The following is a 22322-nucleotide window of genomic DNA, read 5'->3' as shown; positions in this document are numbered from 1 at the left end:
AGAGCTCACTGAATGTCTGCTTCATTGGTAGAAAGAACGGGGGGCCTCTGTGGATCAGATCTGTAGAGCAGAGACCTGGTCAAGTATAAGTACTTTTTGTAGACATTACAGATTGGACGTTCTGTCAAATCAACAGACGGCCTTTGGGAGGAAAGTCCTCCAAGCAGTAATCCCGCCCTAAAGGAGTTATTTGCTATTTCTCCTGGTGGTGCTGTCAGGAAGGATGTCCTGGAAAGTAGGAATTAGTCCTACCGGCAATGGTATTTGCAGGAGTCCATCATGACAGCACTATTACATTCCCTTCCCTTGGATTTCCTGTCTCCTACGTGGAGTAGATGTGTATAGAAGGAAATTCAATAAACACATTTGTTGCATCCATCCTGGTGTGGTACTTGGAAAGTCACTGGAGGGTGGTGGTGGGGAGGGGCTATTTAACCTCTTTTGTATTTCCTGTCCCCATCAAGGATAAGAAGGATGACCTCCTGGTGGCGCTGTCATGATGGACTCCTGGAAATACCATTACCAGTAGGACTAATTCCTACCATTTTGTTTTATTGCTGCAAATATATACATGGTAGATATAATGCAAATATATATACATCCCTTTGGGATGTAGTATGGTAGTGGTCAGTTTGACGTGGTTAATTATTTCATTGCTTATTAACCTATCAACTGTTCCAGCTGGAAATAAAGTATTAATCCATTATGTGCTGCCTATGGACACCTGGAAACAAAAATTTCAGGTGAGAACATTTTTGACCATTTTTTTTTTTTTTTGGGGGGGGGGGGGGCGAAGGGAATTGCAATGCTCTTGTCCATATAGTGAGGGACCAGTTCAGTTTTGAAGTCACTTTGGGGGTCCTATATGTTGAAAACCACCCAAAGATCATACCATTTTAAAAACTACACACCTCGTCGTATTTAAAATTGCTTTCAGGTAGTTCATTAATCCTTCTAGTTCTTTTCAGGAAATAATGGAAAGTGGCATGAAAATAATGGAATAGTTTATTTTTACCACCTACATTTTTATAACTTCTGAACAGGCCGCTATTGCCAGAAGACTCTAAGGCCGTTATTTTTCCATGAACTGCCAAGGCAAACATTAGGACCACACAATCAAGATCTCAGGGTGCCGTTGAGGTTAAAGAGGGAGCCCCAACATCCTGTTAACTATTTAGATTCTGTACTCACTATTGACAGCAGAATCTAAGGGGTTAAACGGCCATGGTCGGTGCCAACACTGATCGTGGCTGATGCAGCAAGTTGTCAGCTATAGTGTACAGGTGACAATTACAGGATAGTCTCTTATATCTCAGGTCAGTAAAAACACATCTATTGGTAGTGATGTCTATTAGGAACTACATATATTTTAATTCTAATGTAAGTTCTAACTTGCTTTTCCTTTTTCATTTACTTATTTGTCGTTACTTTGACTGTCTCTGTTATGTGCTTTCTTTTACAGATTGTAAAAGTATATGGTTTCTCCCCTGTGTGAGTTCTCTGGTGTCTAACAAGATGTGATTTATCTGTAAAACATTTCCCACATTCTGAACATGAAAAAAGTTTCTCCCCTGTGTGAGTTCTATGGTGTCTAACAAGTTGTGATTTACCTGCAAAACATTTCCCACATTCTGAACATGAAAAAGGTTTCTCCCCTGTGTGAGTTCTGTAATGGGTAACTAAGACTGATTTCTGTTTAAAACATTTCCCACATTCTGAACATGAAAATGGCTTCTCCCCAGTGTGAATTCTCTGATGGATAACTAACATTGATTTCTGGGTATAACATTTTCCACATTCTGAACATGAATATGGCTTTTCCCCTGTATGAACTCTCTCATGTCTAACAAGCTTTGCTTTCTTGTTAAAATATTTCCCACACTGTGAACAAGAAAATCTTTTCTCCTTTGTGTGAATTGTTTTATAAGCAACAAAAGACATTTCGAGGGAAAAATTATTTCTATTTTCTGCACTTGGTAATAGTTCCTTCGCTCTAATAGCAGTTTGATTTTTAAAGTGACTTTTATTTTCCGTAATAGCCTGTGATGAATCAGAAGTTTGGACCTGTTTAAGAGGATCAGATGATAGATCTTTGCTGTGAAGGGATGATGGAATATCTGGAGTAATTGCATTGACTTCACTTATATCTTGTGTGATCTCAAGGTCATCTGATTTAAAAATTGCTGATGTCACTTGTCCCTGTGATCTCCGGGTCCAGTCATCTGCCAAGAATAAAGATTATTATTTTTGAATAAAATATCCTTAAAAATAAATTTGTATAACATTTCTAAAATATACACAGAAATTGCAAGTTATGTAGACAAAACCAGCTGACAATCAAACATTAGATCTCAGAGCACGAATGAGTAGAGCATGAGGTTCGACCCTGTTTGTTTGTTCTGTCTCCCAAATACTGGAATAATACACCAGCAAAAAACGTTATGTAGGCCAAAATGATACCAATAAAAACTTACACGATAAATTGGTCTCAGAAAATGCCAACATAAAAGGAAAATAATGTTTTTTTTTGCAATATTCAGAATTTTTTCCCAAGACTTAAATAGAAAAACAGAAACGAACTATCAATGTTTGTTATCGCTGTAATCAACCTGATGTGGACAATTATATCGCCAGACACTTTTTACAGCAAAAGTAACACCATAAAAGCAATACCCAAAAAAACAATGGCAGCATTGCATTTTTCATAATTTTGTTGCAGTTAGAATTTCTTTCAGTACATTTTATGGTAAAAGGAATGGTGTCATTCAAAACTACAACTTATCCTGCAAAAACACAAGTGCTAACTAGTGTTGAGCGATACCTTCAGATATCAGGAAATATCGTATCGGATTGGATCGGACCGATACCCAAAAAGTATCGGATATCGCCGATTCCGATACCGGAAACCAATGCAAGTCAATGGCACACAAATATCGGAATGAAAATAAACCCTTTCTTCCTTGTAGGTTAATTCTACATGAAGGAAAACAACTAAGAATAATGTACAATGTATTACGCGAAAAGCCGGCAATTCATCAGCGGCATACACCGGTACCCGACAATTTACAACAGAAAGAATAGAACATCACACATAGATTAGATACATAGAAACATGTCAGTCACATATATAAGAAGTACAGTGACAGTGTTGATTACTGTACTTGTCATTTAGTGTAAAGGATTTATTTTAAAAAATAATTGTGTTTTCATGCACCGTCTCTTTAAAAAAGCCGGCCGGCAATTCAGCAGCGGTACCCGACAATTTAGAATAGAAGGAATAGAGAATCATACATAGATTAGATAGATAGAAACATGTCAGTCACATATATATGAAGTACAGTGACAGTGTTGATTACTGTACTTGTCATTTAGTGTTAAAATAAAGGATTTATTTAAAAAAAAATTGGCGTGGGGTTCCCCTTAATTTTAGTCTCTAGCGGAGGTTAAGCAGACGGCTGGGGCAGATGTTTGAAGCCTGGGAAAGGAGTAATACCCACGGAGCTTCCCAGGCTACTAATATCAGCCCCCAGCTGAATACCTAGCCTTTACTAGCTATTAAAATGGGGGACCCCCTCAAAAAAATGACGAGGGGTCCCCCCTAATTTAATAGCTAGCAAAGGCTAGGCAGACAGCTGGGGGCTGATATTAATAGCCCAGGAAGGGTGCCATGAATATTGGCCCCCTCCCAGGCTAGAAACACCAGCCGTCAGCCGCCCCAGAAATGGCGCATCCATAGGATGCGCCAATTCTGGCACTTAGCCTCGCTCTTCCCACTGCCCTGTAGCGGTGGCAGTGGGGTAATAGGGTTGGGGTTGATGTCAGCTTATAATGCCAGCTGACATCAAGCCCAGGTTAGTAATGGAGAGGCGTCTATAAGACACCCCCATTACTAACCCCATAGTCAAAGTTAAAAAAAACAAAACACAAACACCCAGAATAAAGTCCTTTAATTGAAATAAACACACAATTCTTTATTGTTCTAAATTAAACCATACTTACCATCACGCCCATTCCAGCTGAAGCCAACGATCTCCTGCAATAAAAGAAAAATAATAAAGCAACATCATCCTTACCTTTCCATGGTTCCCAGGATGGCTCCAGCTCTGCTACATCGAGATGACAGGCTGGACCGCAGCAGAACGCTGCCATCCAGCCTGTCATCCCGCAGACACTGAGAAGCGCAGGCATGCTTGCGCTCCTCAGTGTCTCTCTGTGACGGCATCCAGATGAGCCGAGTTCATGTCCAATGAACTCAGCTCACCTCATGCACGTCACTGACAGCGTGGGAGAATTCTCCTGCACTCAGCGCTTCAGCGTGAGAATTCTCCCACGGTGTCAGTGACGTGCATGAGGTGAGCTCATGTCCAATGAACTCGGCTCACCTCATGCACGTCACTGACAGCGTGGGAAAATTCTCCTGCACTCAGCGCTTCAGCGTGAGAATTTTCCCACGCTGTCAGTGACGTGCATGAGGTGAGCCGAGTTCATTGGACATGATCTCACCTCATTCACGTCACTGACAGCGTGGGAAAATTCTCACGCTGAAGCGCTGAGTGCAGGAAAATTTTCCCACGCTGTCAGTGACGTGCATGAGGTGAGCCGAGTTCATTGGACATGAACTCGGCTCATCGGGATGCCGTCACAGAGAGACACTGAGGAGCGCAAGCATGCCTGCGCTTCTCAGTGTCTGCGGGATGACAGGATGGATGGCAGCTTTCTGCAGCGGTCCAGCCTGTCATCTCGATGTAGCAGAGCTGAAGCTGTCCTGGGAACCATGGAAAGGTAAGGATGAGGTTGCTTTATTATTTTTCTTTTATTGCAGGAGATCGTTGGCTTCAGCTGGAATGGGCGTGATGGTAAGTATGGTTTAATTTAGAACAATAAAGAATTGTGTGTTTATTTCAATTAAAGGACTTTTTTCTGGGTGTTGTGTTTTTTTTAAATACTTTACTAGAAATTCATGGTGGTCATGTCTAATATTGCCGTGACCCCATGAATTTCGGGCTTAGGGCCAGCTGATAATGCCAAGCTGGCGTTAACTCCTTTATTACCCAGTGAGCCACCGCACCAGGGCCCTGGATGGGTTGGGTACAGCGCCAGAAGATGGCGCTTCTATGAACGCGCCATTTTCCGGGGCGGCTGCGGACTGCAATTTGCAGCGGGGGGGGGGGGGGGGGGTGGGGGCAGAAAGCTTGGGCCTCCCTGCGCTGCGGATTCCAGCCCGAAGCTGCCTAGTTGTACCTGGCTGGACACAAAAATAGGGCGAAGCCCCACGTATTTTTTTTTTAAATTATTTCATGAAATTCATGAAATAATTAAGAAAAAAAGGGCTTCCCTATATTGTTGTGTCCAACCAGGTACAAATAGGCAGCTGGTGGTTGGGGGCAGCCCGTTCCTGCCTGCTGTACGTGGCTGGACACAAATATAGTGCGAAGCCCCACGTCAATTTTTTTTTAATTATTTCATGAATTTCCTGAAATAATTTAAAAAAATTGACGTGGGGCTTCGCACTATATTTGTGTCCAGCCAGGTACAGCAGGCAGGAACGGGCTGCGCCCAACCACCAGCTGCCTATTTGTACCTGGCCGGACACAACAATATAGGGAAGCCCTTTTTTTCTTTATTATTTCATGAATTTCATGAAATAATTAAAAAAAAAAATACGTGGGGCTTCTCCCTATTTGTGTGTCCAGCCAGGTACAACTAGGCAGCTGGGGGATGGAATCTGCAGCACAGGGAGGCTCAAGCTTTCTGCCCCCCCCCCCGGTGCAAATTGCAGTCCGCAGCCACCCCGGAAAATGGCGCGTTCATAGAAGCTGGATGCTGTACCTGGCTGGCATACAAAAATATGGCAAAGCCCACGTCAAAATTTTTGGGAAAAATTAATTAAAAAATAAATAATAATTTAGGGACTGCATCTTTATTAACTCCTCAAATGTCATTTAGTGTTAAAATAAAGGATTTATTTAAAAAAAAATTGGCGTGGGATTCCCCGTAATTTTAGTCTCTAGAGGAGGTTAAGCAGACGGCTGGGGCAGATGTTTGAAGCCTGGGAAGGGGGTAATACCCACGGAGCTTCCCAGGCTACTAATATCAGCCCCCAGCTGAATATCTAGCCTTTACTAGCTATTAAAATGGGGAACCCCCCCCCCAAAAAATGACGTGGGGTAGCCCCTATTTAATAGCTAGCAAAGGCTAGGCAGACAGCTGGGGGCTGATATTAATAGCCCAGGAAGGGTGCCATGAATATTGGCCCCCTCCCAGGCTAGAAACACCAGCCGTCAGCCGCCCCAGAAATGGCGCATCCATAGGATGCGCCAATTCTGGCGCTTAGCCTCGCTCTTCCACGCTGCCCTGGTGCGGTGGCAGGGGGTAATAGGGTTGGGGTTCATGTCAGCGCCAGCTGCCATGAAGCCCAGGTTAGTAATGATGGGCGTCTATAAGACAACCCCCATTACTAACCTACAAAGTGTTAAAAAGAAAAAACACACTACACCCAGAAAAAAATAATTTATTTGAAATAAAACACACCATTTTATTTAATTCTTAGTTTACTTAAAAAAAATAGTTACCTGTCCACGATCCTGCGCTGATCTCCCATGCACAGCTGTCACATCTTGAGATGGTGACAGGTGTGCATGGCTGCTGTAAGCTCACACTGCCGGGAACACGTCCGCTCCCGGCAGCGGGAGCCACTGACTGAGGTCACCGGAGTGCATTCAGGCAGCGCAGCTCCGGAGACCTCCTTTACGGCACTGCTGTACCGTGGGAATTTCTCACGATACAGCAGGGCCGTAAAGGAGCTAACCGGAGCAGCGCTGCCTGAACTCCGGCGAACCCGCTTATGCAATGATGGGGCTGCTTTACGGCCCCATCATTCTAGCGGCGGCAGCGGTTCAGAGCGGTCACATTCTATGTGGCTGCTCTAAACTGGAGATCATCGTGGGACACTCATGGACTACTACGGAGGGGTAAGGATAAGGTTGTGGTTTATTATTTTATATTTTATTACAGGAGATCGATGGCTTCAGGGAATTAGGTGTCTAGGTGAGTATAGGTGTAGTTTTTTATTTTTTACTTTATTTTAGGTGGCGATCAGCGGGGACAGGTAATGTATAAACTAATTTATTGTAGGTAACCACTGGCCACCAATGACATGTATTTAAAATTTATTGGGGACACAGTAGGGCAATTTAAATAGCAGGATCAGGCTGATGGGAACTACTGCTCCCATTGAGCTGATCCTGCTGGCACGAGTGGACGGGGGACAGACATAGGCCGATGGGAGTAGTAGTGTCACATCGGCCTATGTCTGCCTGCACGCACACACCCGCACACATCGCACAGACACCGCACACACCCGCACACATCGCACAGACACCGTACACACCCGCAGACACACGCACAGACACCCCGCACACACCAATCATGATGGGTCTGATCGTCTGGGAGGTGAGGCTGACCTGTGCGGCCGTGGGAAAGTTCATGTGAGTTCATGCAATGCAGTCAAGCATGAACTCACATGAACCCTCTGAGGGCACCGCGGCTACTTCAAATGAACAGCTGATCGGCATCACCTGATACCTCAGCTGTTCATCTGAAATAACCGGCGGGAAAGCGCAGCACAGAACGGGAAAGCCGGCGGTGAAGTCTTTTCACTGCCGGCTTCCCCGCCCGGGTCCTTCGCTCCCCGCTCCTTCGTGCTGCGCTCCCCGCCCGGTCCTAACTTACGATCGGGATGGGAGGTGGCGAGGGGAGCGGAGGATCGGGGTGGGAGGCTGCGGGGAAGCAGTATGGGGCTGTGTGATTGTTTAAAAGCCGGCGGCTTTTTACCGCCCGCCGGCTTTTAAACGATCAGGAGAATTCTCCCACGCTGGGATGGCATTCTGATGACAGGCTGGATCGCAGCTGAGCGCTGCCATCCAGCTTGTCATCCTTCAGAGACACTGCAGAGCGCAGGCATTATGGGAACTTCCGATTCCGGTATTCGATATTGTAAAAGTATCGGAATTAAGTATCGGAATTCCGATACCGCGAATATCGGCCGATACCCGATATTTCAGTATCGGAATGCTCAACACTAGTGTTAACACATCTATACCAACAAGAAAAAAAAGTTATGGCTCTTGGAAGAAGAAAAGGAAAACACAAAAGTGCAAAAATGAGAAATACTCTGGTTCTTAAAGGGTTAACTTCACTTGCTCTTGTAATAAAGGGGGACTTTTATTTTCTGGCCTCTAAGACTCAACCATGGATCGCTCCAGTTCAAGTTCTTATATAATGGACATTTGTAGAATTCTTAACAGAGAAAATATCTTTCAGGCTCGTGAAGGTAAAAATATCAGATCTTTATGTATTAAATGGAACCTGTCACCAGGTTTTCCCCATATGAAGTACGGCCACCACCATTAGGGCCTCTTTTATAGCATATTAGAATGCTGTAAAGTCCCAAATCCACTCAGCAGATCCCAAAAAGCGGAATTAGATCTACTGGTAATTATATTTCCCGGTAGTTCATCGGGACAGGAAACCAAGAGATAGTCCTTCATTGACCTATACAGGGACAGGATCTCAGAGAGATTAAAAGGCCGCTCCCACCTCCATCCTTCTGTGTCTTTCAAATTACCACAGAAAGATGGATGAAAATGGTCTATACTAACTATAGAAACTCATCTGCAAGATAAAACATAAAGGATGACAAAGAATGGTGCTGTCCTGAGGGACTACCTGGAAATAGATTTGCTGGTAGGTCTAATTCCCCTTTTCCACTATGTCCCTCCGGACAGCATACAGGAGTAATACCACAGAAATAGCACTGAGGATGGACAGAAGCCCTGAAGGACCATAGTCCCGGACAAGAACTAGGCTAGATATCGTAGCTGATCTGTACGATCAGAAGAAAATGTAGACAATAGAATCAATTTAACAAGCACTTGAGAACCTATGAATTGCATCTCCAGATCCCTAACCAGGAACAATATGTCCGAATTTAGATCCATAATATCCAGTAACAGCAAAGCCCTGAAGAAACAGATTAGGATGAAATCTTTTTAGAGCAGGTAAGGGTATGGACTCCCTTCCTTTGAGCTGGACATTACATTTAAATAGCTTCCCATTTGCTGCGTGTTCATGGTTGGGAATCGGACCTGGTCAGCCCTTATTCACACAGATGTCACTATGACACATGGTAAGGTTTTAATTCTAGAGATTAGGACCATCCCGAATTTGGGTACACCTTGACGCTGGTGGGATGGCTTTTACGCTTTTTTTAATCAAAAACAGTGCTTACTAAGTACCTAATGTTATTTATATTCACTATTGCTTTTACTTAATTACTTACAGAAAGGTATATGTTTATTTTGTTTCTGCCTTAGTTTTTATAAAAACATTGAACACCTCTTATTGCACAGAAAAGGATGATGAACTAAACCCGGGTACAGACCAGCTTACCATAACACAAGGAGTCCTGCAGGACAGAGGTCCTGTATGGATTGAAGAAAGACTAATCCAATAACCTTTAGGATATGGATAAATAGGCACAGCATTGGGATGTTTATACACTGCTCAAAAAAATAAAGGGAAACCTTAAACAACAGAATATAACTCCAAGTAAATCAAACTTGTATGAAATCAAACTGTCCACTTAGGAAGCAACACTGATTGACAATCAATTTCACATGCTGTTGTGCAAATGGAATAGACAATAGATGGAAATTATTGGCAATTATCAAGACACCCTCAATAAAGAAGTGGTTCTGCAGGTGGGGACCACAGACCACATCTCAGTACCAATGCTTTCTGGCTGATGTTTTGGTCACTTTTGAATGTTGGTTGTGCTTTCACACTCGTGGTAGCATGAGACGGACTCTACAACCCACAGAAGTTGCTCAGGTAGTGCAGCTCATCCAGGATGGCACATCAATGCAAGCTGTAGCAAGAAGGTTTTCTGTGTCTGTCAGCGTAGTGTCCAGAGGCTGGAGGCGCTACCAGGAGACAGATGAGTATACCAGGAGACATGGAGAGGGCCGTAGGAGGGCAACAACCTAGCAGCAGGACCACTACCTCCGCCTTTGTGAAAGGAGGAACAGGAGGAGCACTGTCAGAGCCCTGCAAAATGACCTCCAGCAGGCCACAAATGTGCATGTGTCAGCACAAACGGTTAGAAACCGACTCCATGAGGGCGGTATGAGGGCCCGACGTCCACAGATGGGGGTTGTGCTTACAGCCCAACACCGTGCAGGACGCTTGGCATTTGCCACAGAACACCAGGATTGGCAAAGTCGCCACTGGCGCACTGTGCTCTTCACAGATAAAAGCAGGTTCACACTGAGCACATGTGACAGACGTGAGTCTGGAGAAGCGGTGGAGAACGATCTGCTGCCTGCAACATCCTTCAGCATGACCGGTTTGGCAGTGGTTCAGTAATGGTGTGGGGAGGCATTTCTTTAGAGGGCCACACAGCCCTCCATGTGCTCGCCAGAGGTAGCCTGACTGCCATTAGGTACCGAGATGAGATCCTCAGACCCCTTGTGAGATCATATGCAGGTACGGTTGGCCCTGGGTTTCTCCTAATGCAGGACAATGCCAGACCTCATGTGGCTGGAGTGTGTCAGCAGTTCCTGCAAGATGAAGGCATTGAAGCTATGGACTGGCCCACCCGTTCCCCAGACCAGAATCCGATTGAGCACATCTGGGACATCATGTCTCGCTCCATCCACCAACGTCACGTTGCACCACAGACTGTCCAGGAGTTGGCGGATGCTTTAGTCCAGGTCTAGGAGGAGATCCCACAGGAGACCATCCGCAACCTCATCAGGAGCATGCCCAGGCATTGTAGGGAGGTCATACAGGCATGTGGAGGCCACACACAATACTGAGCCTCATCTTGACTTGTTTTAAGGACATTACATCAAAGTTGGATCAGCCAGTAGTGTGTTTTCCAATTTAATTTTGGGAGTGACTCCAAATCCAGGCCTCCATTGGTTAATAAATTTGATTTCCATTGATGATTTGTGTGTGATTTTGTTGTCAGCACATTCAACTTTGTTCAGAACAAAGTATTCAATGAGAATATTTCATTCATTCAGATCTAGGATGTGTTATTTGAGTGTTCTCTTTATTTTTTTGAGCAGTGTACATTACACACCTCGAAGCCCACTGATGTCTATTCTAAATCCATAAATCTCTAGGCCTCAAGTAAGGAGTTGGACCACTATTGAAGCTAAAGAAATATACAACCGCAGTCTGTAAGGTAACTGGCCCTGACGTTACCAATGCTGGGTTCATCATCACACCATCTGTTAGAGGAACACTGTGGGCTATAGTTAAATTAGTGACAAAATGTACAACTGGTGGAAGGTTGAACTTGATGGACCTAGGTCTTTATTCAACCTACGTAACTATGATGTTAATTACAGAGGGAGTTTGGACCCTGGGATTGATGAAAGCAGCCTCAATAAATGCACTTACCATGATTTTTTTTTTATTGAAAGCCCAAATTCGTGTCTTTACCTGAGTGCGCTTAAAAAAGAGACAAAGTGCCACAAAAAAAGTGCACTAGGATGTTGGTCTCTTGACACCCTAACCAAAAGGAGAAGGGTCCCCCAAACCTTTCCCCGTCCCTCAGAGCCAGAATACCACAGTGAGGGACAGGGACTTAAGGCCTCTTTTAGCCAAAGTCAAAGGATACCCAATCCTATTCCCACCCTCTGCCTGAGTAAGTCACCCAAGCAAGAAACTGGGAGCCTAAGCCTATGCTCCCCACCCGGAAAGGGGGAGTCACGTCGCCCCCTACCAGAAGTGGGGGCCTTAATGCCCCCTTTCCCTAAAAGAAGGGAGTAAGGGGGGAGCGGAACCTAATGGCCACATACTCCCTCCCTGGACCTGCCAAGACAGGAACCCATATGGGAACCATCCCGACAAAATTGTAACCAAATCGACCACATGTGAAGGTTTCTCAGTGTAATACTGACCGGGAATTTAAAAAATTCCGCATCCTGAGGCCAAAAGGCCCAGAAAAGTGTGTGAGCAATGAAGAATTAAAAGAAGTGCTAGTGTAAAATGTGCCAAAAGTCAAGGGGGTTTTCAATCCCAGTGAGTTAATGTGCCAAAGGATCTCCACTCCTGGGGCACTTCACACTTCAGGCTTTCAATCTTCCTCGAACAAATGGCGTAGATCCTGGGGGCCATGCTTTCCACCAGATGACTATATGAGCCACTTGGCGTACTAACAAGCACACAAAAAACAGTGTGCATTGGATCAATCTACATTGGCGGGCTGCTCTCTTACCAACCTTTCCGAAAGATACTACAGTCATGGCCAAAAGTATTGAGAATGAGACAAATAGTAATTTTTCCAAAGTTTACTGCTTCATTTTTTGTAATGGCAATTTGCATATACTCCTGAATGTCAAAGAGTGATCAGCTTAACAGCAATTACTGTACTTACAAAGTCAATATTTGCCCAGAAAATGAACTTTAACCCCCAAAACACATTTCAACATCATTGCAGTCCTGCCTTAAAAGGAGCAGCTAACATCGTTTTAGTGATTGATCCATTAACACAGGTGTGGGTGTTGATGAGGACAGGGCTGGCGATCAATCAGTCATGATTAAGTAAGAATGACATCACTGGACACTTTAAAAGGAGGCTGGATCTTGGTATCATTGTTTCTCTTCAGTTAACCATGGTTATCTCTAAAGAAACACGTGCAGCCATCATTGCACTGCACAAAAATGGCCTAACAGGGAAGAGTATCGCAGCTACAAAGATTGCACTTCAGTCAACAATCTTTCGCATCATCAAGAACTTCAAGGAGAGAGCTTCCATTGTTGTCAAAAAGGCTCCAGGGTGCCCAAGAAAGACCAGCAAGTGCCAGGACCGTATCTTAAAACTGTTTCAGCTGCGGGATCGGACTACCAGCAGTGCCGAGCTTGCTCAGGAATGGAAGCAGGCTGGTGTGAGTGCTTCTGCACGCACTGTGAGGCGGAGACTCTTTGTGCAAGGGCTGGTTTCAAGGAGGGCAGCAAAGAAGCCACTTCTCTCCAGAAAAAACATCAGGGACCGACTGATATTCTGCAAAAGGTACAGGGAGTGGACTGCTGAGGACTGGGGCAAAGTCATTTTCTCTGATGAATCCCCTTTTCGATTGTTTGGGACATCTGGAAAACAGCTTATTCGGAGAAGAAGAGGTGAGCACTACCACCAGTCTTGTCTCATGCCAACTGTAAAGCATCCTGAAACCATTCATGTGTGGGGTTGCTTCTCAGCCAAGGGAATCGGCTCACTCACAGTCTTGCCTAAAAACACAGCCATGAATAAAGAATGGTACCAGAATGTCCTCCAAGAGCAACTTCTCCCAACCGTCCAAGAGCAGTTTGGCGCCCAACAATGCCTTTTCCAGCATGATGGAGCACCTTGCCATAAAGCAAAGGTGATAACTAAATGGCTCATGGAACAAAACATAGAGATTTTGGGTCCATGGCCTGGAAACTCCCCAGATCTTAATCCCATTGAGAACTTGTGGTCAATAATCAAGAGACGGGTGGACAAACAAAAACCAACAAATTCTGGCAAAATGCAAGCATTGATTATGCAAGAATGGACCGCTATCAGTCAGGATTTGGTCCAAAAGTTGATTGAGAGCATGCCAGGGAGAATTACAGAGGTCTTGAAGAAGAAGGGGCAACACTGCAAATATTGACTTGCTGCATTAACTCATTCTAACTGTCAATATAACCTATTGGTACTCATAATATGATTACAATTATATTTCTGTATGTGATATAAACATCAGACAAACACTAATAAAAACCAGAGGCCAGCAGATCATGTGAAAATATAATTTTGGTGTCATTCTCAAAACTTTTGGCCATGACTGTACAGTTGATCTTAGCCAGAAGGCAGAAAGCGATCGGCTGTGCCATAAACAGTATATATGTATAATGTAGTGTGACAAAGTCACTGGTAAAGTGCTGGAGAGGAAATATGTTTCCCTGAGGCTTTTGGCGTCAGTGAATTAAAACCATTAACCCCTCCAGCACGTTATGTGCAAGGAGGGGTTAAGTCTCCATTTCCAAAGGGCGAGTTTTATGAGAACAACCATAGAGAGTGTGAGGTTGTTCTCCATATCTCCTCCCCAGGGTATGGTCTGGGGAAAGTTTAAATACTTGGCCAGCTGAGGCATTCAACGTTCAGTAGATCTGGAGTGAGGAACTCCAGATCTGTTTATGTGGAGCTATCCTGAACCACACAGAGTATCTGCACTGTGAGCAGGCGGATCCCTGCTTCCACAAAGACTGTGCTTTTGTGTTGCCATTTTGCTTTGTTTTTCCTGTTTGCCCAGCGGGCTGTGTTTTTTTTTGTGGACTCAGTGTTGGTTTATGGTGAACTTTTTAACAAACCAAGCAGAAGTTTTAAAGAGGCAGTGTACCTGAGTCTACCTCCGTGTGCAGCTGAGCGAGCTATCTACCACAATAGGAAAAATCATCAACTGTTTTGCTATATCCGTAGCTCCTAATATAGGACTTTGGGCCAATTCAGAGAGCTGGTAGACAGACACGAAAAGAACCCTTCCCCCCAGAGACAGGCAGCATAACCAAGGTTGAACTATATCCCCCAGACAATGGGTTTGGATTTACACTTATACAAAACACTTGTGTGGACATTTGCAAAAAAAAAAATAATAAATTTTTTTTTCTTGGTAAACAGGACTGGTTACCAAACTTGGGCTCATTTAGCTCGGAAAAACAATGGGTTTAATGCGTTTCCACTAGAGAGTGCAAATACGAGGGAACAGCAATACATCTTCCCAATGATCTTTTATGCTTTGTCTGCAACAGCAACAGGTGGCCAAACTTTACGTTAGAGGAAAGAAGGTCTCTTCCCAATCACAGAGGATGACTCTTTACTGTTAGAGCAGAGAGAATATTGATTCTCTATGGTAACATGGTAATGTAATGTTTGATTCCCAACAAAGTACAAAGAGGGCCTGGACATCTCTCTTGATAAATATAGTATTAAAGGGTTTGGAAACTAGATTCTCTGGTGGGACGTTGATCCCGGAACTAGAGTCAGGAAGGATCTCTTGCCCTAATATAGTGAAATTAGCATCTGTCACTCATAAGGTTTTAACTCCTCTTCCTGGATCAATATTATGTCATGTTCTAGGATGAACTTGGTAGACATATGTTTTTCTTCAACCATAAACTAGAAAATAGAATACAGAGTATACCAATTAAAGGCAGAGTCCGAGAGAATGAGGCAAATGAAGTTGGATCCAGGTTCAGAGGCACTAGGCCCCTCTAACCACAGTCAAAGATAGAGACACAAGATGTGAGGCACGAGCCCTGAGGAGTGAGGTTAGAGGCACGCAGCTGGAGGCCCCAGGCATAAAACCCGGACACATGGGACAGCGAGGCCAGAGGCGTACGACCCACAGAGGCCCAAGACAAGAGACTCAGATGCCCGAGATTTATGAGTCCCGAGGTATATAAGCCCCAAGCATAGAGGCACAAGGCCCAAGCCCGGAGGTCAAAGGAACAAAGCTAAAGACCAGATGCCTGGCGGCAAGAGGTGTATGAGGCCATGAGTCACAAGGCCCAGATGCACAAGGTGTAAAAGGCCTTCAGGCAATAGGCCCGAAGATGAGAGTCGTATGCGCTCGGAGGCGTGAGGCCAGAGCCACATGAGGCCAGAGCTGCACTCAGAAACATGAAGCACAAGACCAGAGCCGCGCTCGGAGGTGGGAGGCATGAAGCCTAGCTTCTGTTCCTGAAACAAAACGTCAGCATCAGCACCTGAGGCCCAAGTCCCAGCTTCGGAATAAGGGTGTGCGGCTAGTATCAGGCCAGAGGCCTAGTCCATCGATACTACAGTTACATAGTGCAATTACCTGTGCTGTCTCCACACCATCCTGTAGCTTCACTCTTTCCTTCCTCCCATGTCGTAAATTTCACCTCCTCTATACCCTGCCGAGGAGAGAGCAAACTACTGTAGTGCACATGCATTGGTTTTATTTCTGGGTCATCGGCACTCTTAGGCCTTTCCTGGCGCATGTGCATTACAGAAATTTACTCGGTCCTCGGCTGGGCAGAGGAGCATGATCAGTACACTTTGTGGACGACTTAGGATGCGTCATCCACAAGAAGCAAGGAAAGAGGAAGGCGATTGTAAAAAGAGAGGACGCACCAGATAAAAGAGCGGAGGCTCCGGATCAAGAGTGAAGGCACTGGATCAATACCAGAGATGCCAATTGGACCAGACCACCCCATCTGTGAGTATCATAAAATGTCTTTTTCTGGATTTGCAGAGTGGATTGGGAACTTTTTTTTAACAGCATTCTAGTATGCTCTAAGAGGCCATAATGGTGGTGGACGTACTTTATATGGGGAAAACCTGATGACAGGTTCCCTTTAATTAATGTCCTGTTTTGTTTTGCTAACTCAATTTTATGAGGCATTTAAATAATGTCATGTGGGTGGGCTGCCCGGCCTCTATATGTCCACTGTGGGATAATACTAATCTCCCTCATTTCTTACAGTGCCGAACTTTGGATAAAAAAGGGAATAATTATTGTCACAGATTTTAAAAGAGGGATTTGTTATACCAGTAGGATTAGAGGATTCAGATTTCTTTCCTTATTTGCAGGTAAGATGTTCTATTCAGACTTCACCCTGACTTTTCGTTTTGGGGGAACATATCCTTTCATGGATTGTTTATTGTCAAGTGAAATCTGTAAAGTCAGAATTAGTTCCCTATAAAACATTCAATTAATCGACTTTCAGAAGAGAATAAATGCTGTGATTAGATCTTGGATTTATTTTAAACAATGGGAAATAATTGTAAATTCTGCTAATGTTCTTCTCTACATCACATGAGAGAATGTTCCAATTTATGGTTATTCACAGGTTGCTCCGTCCCCGGCTTTTATGCAGAAAATCGGATATATTAAATAAATATTCTAAATGTCCCAAGTGTAACTCAGAAGTGGCTGATCTATGTCATATGTATTGGCACTGCTGGAAATTAGGGAACCAGTTATCACATTTGTTGAGTCAAGATGGATTGTCCTACAAAGAATCTAATTTTGCCACGGTTGTTATCTGCAAGGAGGCTCTTTAAGGACTGGATAACTTCTAAAAATATAACAACAGCTTGGGCCAAGTTACACGTCCCAATAAATTAATTGCTGTGATAAGTAGAAGCAAAGAGTTTAGGAAACATGCTAAGAATTTTGTTTTTTTCTTCTTTTCTCTCCTCTGAATGTGTGTCAGTGAATCATTTAAATAGAAAAACAAAGGAGAAAAAAATGATAATTGTATTATATTTCTTGTGTTCATGTGTCTACTGTTTATATTTGAGCATATAAATATAAAAGACTTATATTGGTGTCTCGTGATAAGAGCAAGGTCCACCATACGGATTATATTTTTCTTCACATGATTCTCCATATTTTCAGCACATTCTACGCATGTTGTCATTTGGATTTGCAGTTTAGAGATCTGGGAAGGTAAGGGTCAGCATCTTCTAATTCCAGGTAGTAGGAGCATTCTCCAGGCAGCAAGCTCTGGCCGGAACAGGTCTCACTCCAACAGAAGGACTTCCAATGCCCAAAGTAATGGGGACAGTTTTGGTTTAGCAGGAGAATGATGACTGCTTGATTGTGATATGGCCAGACTACACTGAAGATAAAGCAGCCACAGCCAAAAGAATCTGTGACTTATCTGCATTTAGTGGTTACAACTCACCTGGGCAATTTTCGGTGGGAATCTCCTCTTTACACCACTCATCACCCATCACACATGTCTCTGTAGTATTAATATGGATCAGATCTTTACCCTGAAAAAAGTATTGTAAAAGTCACAGACAGATGGAGAAGTCACATCAATGATCAGCTCTAATCCTGCCATCTCCACCGTTCTCATTACACAAGTATAAAACATATAATACTGGGGGATAAAACAAGACTGAACACAAGACCTTCACAGCCGTCTACACATCATAGGGGAGATCTCATGACACCTTCTCTCCATCTACCTGATGATCCTGAGGAACATCGGGATTTTCTTGTTTACAGTCCTGTGGAAGAAGAGGATGGGGACATCTCTCTGGTGTTGTCCTCTTACTGGATAGAACTGGAGGAAACACATACAGGGTCTGAATTCATTCTTTACATACAGATAATTATAGGCTGTGTGTATTTAGTTCCGTTTATTACCTGCTGATGTGGGGGGCTGGGGAACCTCCATCATGACGTCCTTGTACAGATCTTTGTGTCCTTCTAAATACTCCCACTCCTCCATGGAGAAATAGACAGCAACATCCTGACACCTCATAGGAACCTGACACATACAATGATACCGTCAACCCCCTAATTCCTTCATAGTGTTACTGTATAATGTCCCAGCATTCCCAGCAGTGTCACCTCTCCAGTCAGCAGCTCAATCATCTTGTACGCGAGTTCTAGGATTTTCTGGTCATTGATGTCATCATGTATAAGGGGGTTAGGTGGAGGCCCCATCATTGAGCTCAAGGGTCTTCCAAATCCCTCAGACACAGGGGCCTGACAGCGCTTACTAGAGGTTTCCTTCACTACTGTGTAATCCTGGTTATGGAGACACACATTAATAAATCTCACTACAGACATTTCCAGAGTCCTCACCTCTCCAGTTCTGTCCATCTATTATTGGCATAAATAAGAATGATGTAAAGTGACGTCATCAGGATCTCTCACCTCTCCAGTAAGCCGGCAGAGGATCTCTAGGGTGAGGTGTATTATCCTCTCTGCCATCTTGTTCCTATCCATCCTTGATGGGTTAATCTGGAAAATTCTTTAATATAGAAGATCTCCACTGAGAGGATCTGATATTGTAGGGACCTGAATGGGAAAAGATGAGCCAATGTAACATCATAAAAAAAATCCTGTGTAATAATACAATTACTGGAGATCATAAGGGAACATATGAGGAGATAGAAAGTGTAGATGTTGTATTGTAAGATTGTATACACTGGAACATTAGTTGAATTGGTGACAGTCAGTTTGTCCCAGTCACTGGCTATTTTGGTCACCGCTTCAGCTGCTGATTAGCTGTAGAGATCGTATGTGACCAGGAAATACAGGGACTGGAGGGGGACCAATCAGTGGTGGTAAAAGGGTTGTGGTGGCTCATTAATGTGAGTAATAATATTTTTTACTTTTTTCCAGTTTTCATTTTTTTCTTCTTTATATTTACTATTAAATCCTATATATTTAGGCCACACACAACAAGTAGTTTCTTCCTCGATGTCTGCAACTGAACACGTTTCTTATAGACTCATCTTCCATAATACTAATTCTCGTCTCATTTACCGACACTGGAATCAGCATTAGCAATACTGCAGACGATATTCATTACACAAGAATGAGAAATAACTACTTCATGATGAGGACGACATCTTCATTTTCTACTATGGCTCTATAAACATATCTGGCCAGAACTGACTACATCACCACCAGCCGCCTGTATGAATATTTCCCGTCTTCCCCGGGCTGTAATCTTCTATCGTGTTAGATCTCTTGTCTGATTCACACACAGAAGCGTGAGGAATTTTTCTTTCCAAAAACACCACGGACAGGAGTTATTTGTAACCTACAGAATTACTGTTATAAATTCTACATGGACAGTGTTGTAGCATTTTTTAAATGTTTTTTTCCTCTGGGTATTCTATTTTTTCCTGACATTTTCCCTTTATTATAAGAAAATCACCAGAAAAAAAGCAGTGTTATAAAATTTCAAAAAAAAATTGTCAGTAACAATTTTTCGTAAAAACCTTGGAAAAAGCAGAAGACACCTGTTGCTCCTTTTTATCAAATGTTAAAGGGAACCTGTCATGTTTTATCTACTATGTAAACTTCCCCCATTGAGTTGTAGTTATGAGTTAGTTATGAGCATGCGTGGGGAGCCGCGACTCATAGTGCATGTGCAGTGAAGCTGGGAACTACACAGTTCCACTTACATCAGCGCTCGCCGGGAGCAAAATCCAAATGCGTGGGCGGTGCCAGCACTGACTAAATGCGAGGATCACACCCCTGTGACAAAACGAGCAGATAGGATATAAGTGTATAAAATGTTATAGACTCATGATATTAGCACTAATTTTACTGAAAAAAGCATGTTAGTGATGGGTGGTACCAGACTGTGGAGGCAACATGTATTATCATACTGTGTGTGGGGGGATGGTGGCACTGTGGGAACATTATACTGTGTGTGGGGGGATGGCGGTACTGGGGGAACATTATACTGTGTGTGGGGGATGGCGGTACTGTGGGAACATTATACTGTGTGTGGGGGGATGGCGGTACTGGGGGAAAATTATACTGTGTGTGGGAGATGGCGGTACTGGGGGAACATTATACTGTGTGTGGGGGGATGGCGGTACTGTGGGAACATTATACTGTGTGGGGTGATTGCTGTACTGTGGGAACATTATACTGTGTGGGGGATGGCGGGACTGTGAGAACATTATACTGTGTGTGGGGGGATGGCAGTACTGTGGGAACATTATACTGTGAGTAGGGGGATGGCGGTACTGTGGGAACATTATACTGTGTGTGGGGCGGATGGCGGTACTGTGGGAACATTATACTGTGTGTGGGGCGGATGGCGGTACTGTGGGAACATTATACTGTGTGGGGGGATGGCAGTACTGTGGGAACATTATACTGTGTGGGGGGATGGCTGTACTGTGGGAACATTATACTGTGTGGGGGATGGCGGGACTGTGAGAACATTATACTGTGTGGGTGGGGGTGGCAGTACTGTGGGAACATTATACTGTGTGGGGGGATGGCAGTACTGTGGGAACATTATACTGTGTGGGGGGATGGCTGTACTGTGGGAACATTATACTGTGTGGGGGATGGCGGGACTGTGAGAACATTATACTGTGTGTGGGGGGATGGCGGTACTGTGGGAATATTATACTGTGTGTGGGGGATGGCGGTACAGTGGGAACATTATACTGTGTGGGGGATGGCGGTACTGTGGGAACATTATACTGTGTGTGGGAGGATGGTAGTACTGTGTGAACATTATACTGTGTGTAGGGGGGATGGCGGTACTGTGGGAACATTATACTGTGTGTGGGGGGATTGCGGTACTTTGCGAACATTATACTGTGTGGGTCCAATAAAAGGGCCCTGTACTATGAGAGCAATATGTGTTTCAATATTTGCTCTTCCATAGTTGGGTCGTATCTATCAGAGGAAAAGGATCAAAAACCTTGCTATTCTTAGAAAGTAACAACAGAAAAGCATCAAATAGTCTCAGCACTGAGGGGGTTAATGCCCCCCGCGCCCAGTAATGGGGGATCTCCACATACCTCCACCTGCAGAGCCGCCACCACATATATGGCTGTTCTGTGCGCACAGGACCTGTGATGAGGTCACAGGAGGGGAGGAGTCAGGGGTCACATGATCAGGGGCCTCAGTGGATGCAGGACTCTGCTGTGCTGGTTGTCATGGTGCTGGATGAGGGGAAGGTTATGTGTGGGGTCAGGAGGGGTTTACAGTGTGGATGTAGCGGAGCCGCGTGTGTACGAGGTGTACGGAGCAGAGCCGCGTGTGTACGAGGTGTACGGAGCAGAGCCGCGTGTGTACGAGGTGTACGGAGCGGAGCCGCGTGTGTACGAGGTGTACGGAGCGGAGCCGCGTGTGTACGAGGTGTACGGAGCAGAGCCGCGCGTGTACGAGGTTTACGGAGCAGAGCCGCGCGTGTACGAGGTGTACGGAGCAGAGCCGCGTGTGTACGAGGTGTACGGAGCAGAGCCGCGTGTGTACGAGGTGTACAGAGCGGAGCCGCGTGTGTACGAGGTGTACGGAGCGGAGCCGCGTGTGTACGAGGTGTACGGAGCGGAGCCGCGTGTGTACGAGGTGTACGGAGCAGAGCCGCGCGTGTACGAGGTTTACGGAGCAGAGCCGCGCGTGTACGAGGTGTACGGAGCAGAGCCGCGTGTGTACGAGGTGTGCGGAGCGGAGCCGCGTGTGTACGAGGTGTACGGAGCGGAGCCGCGTGTGTACGAGGTGTACGGAGCGGAGCCGCGCGTGAGAACGAGGCGTACGGAGCGGAGCCGCGCGTGAGAACGAGGCGTACGGAGCGGAGCCGCGCGTGAGAACGAGGCGTACGGAGCGGAGCCGCGCGTGAGAACGAGGCGTACGGAGCGGAGCCGCGCGTGAGAACGAGGCGTACGGAGCGGAGCCGCGCGTGTACGAGGTGTACGGAGCAGAGCCGCGCGTGTACGAGGCGTACGGAGCGTAGCCGCGCGTGAACGAGGCGTACAGAGC

The 22322-nt window shown here is 44.9% G+C and overlaps 1 pseudogene; it reads right to left on the bottom strand.

The window, feature by feature from the left end:
* Nucleotides 1-18821, bottom strand: part of LOC141270694 (uncharacterized) — a 79149-nt pseudogene extending 60328 nt beyond the window's left edge.
* Nucleotides 18822-22322: the final 3501 nt, after the last annotated feature.

The sequence above is a fragment of the Phyllobates terribilis genome, unplaced genomic scaffold, assembly GCF_046119375.1.
Source record: "Phyllobates terribilis strain yellow unplaced genomic scaffold, ASM4611937v1 Scaffold_5__5_contigs__length_657084704, whole genome shotgun sequence".
Classification (NCBI taxonomy): domain Eukaryota; kingdom Metazoa; phylum Chordata; class Amphibia; order Anura; family Dendrobatidae; genus Phyllobates; species Phyllobates terribilis.
This window is presented reverse-complemented; position numbering and strand designations above follow the sequence as displayed.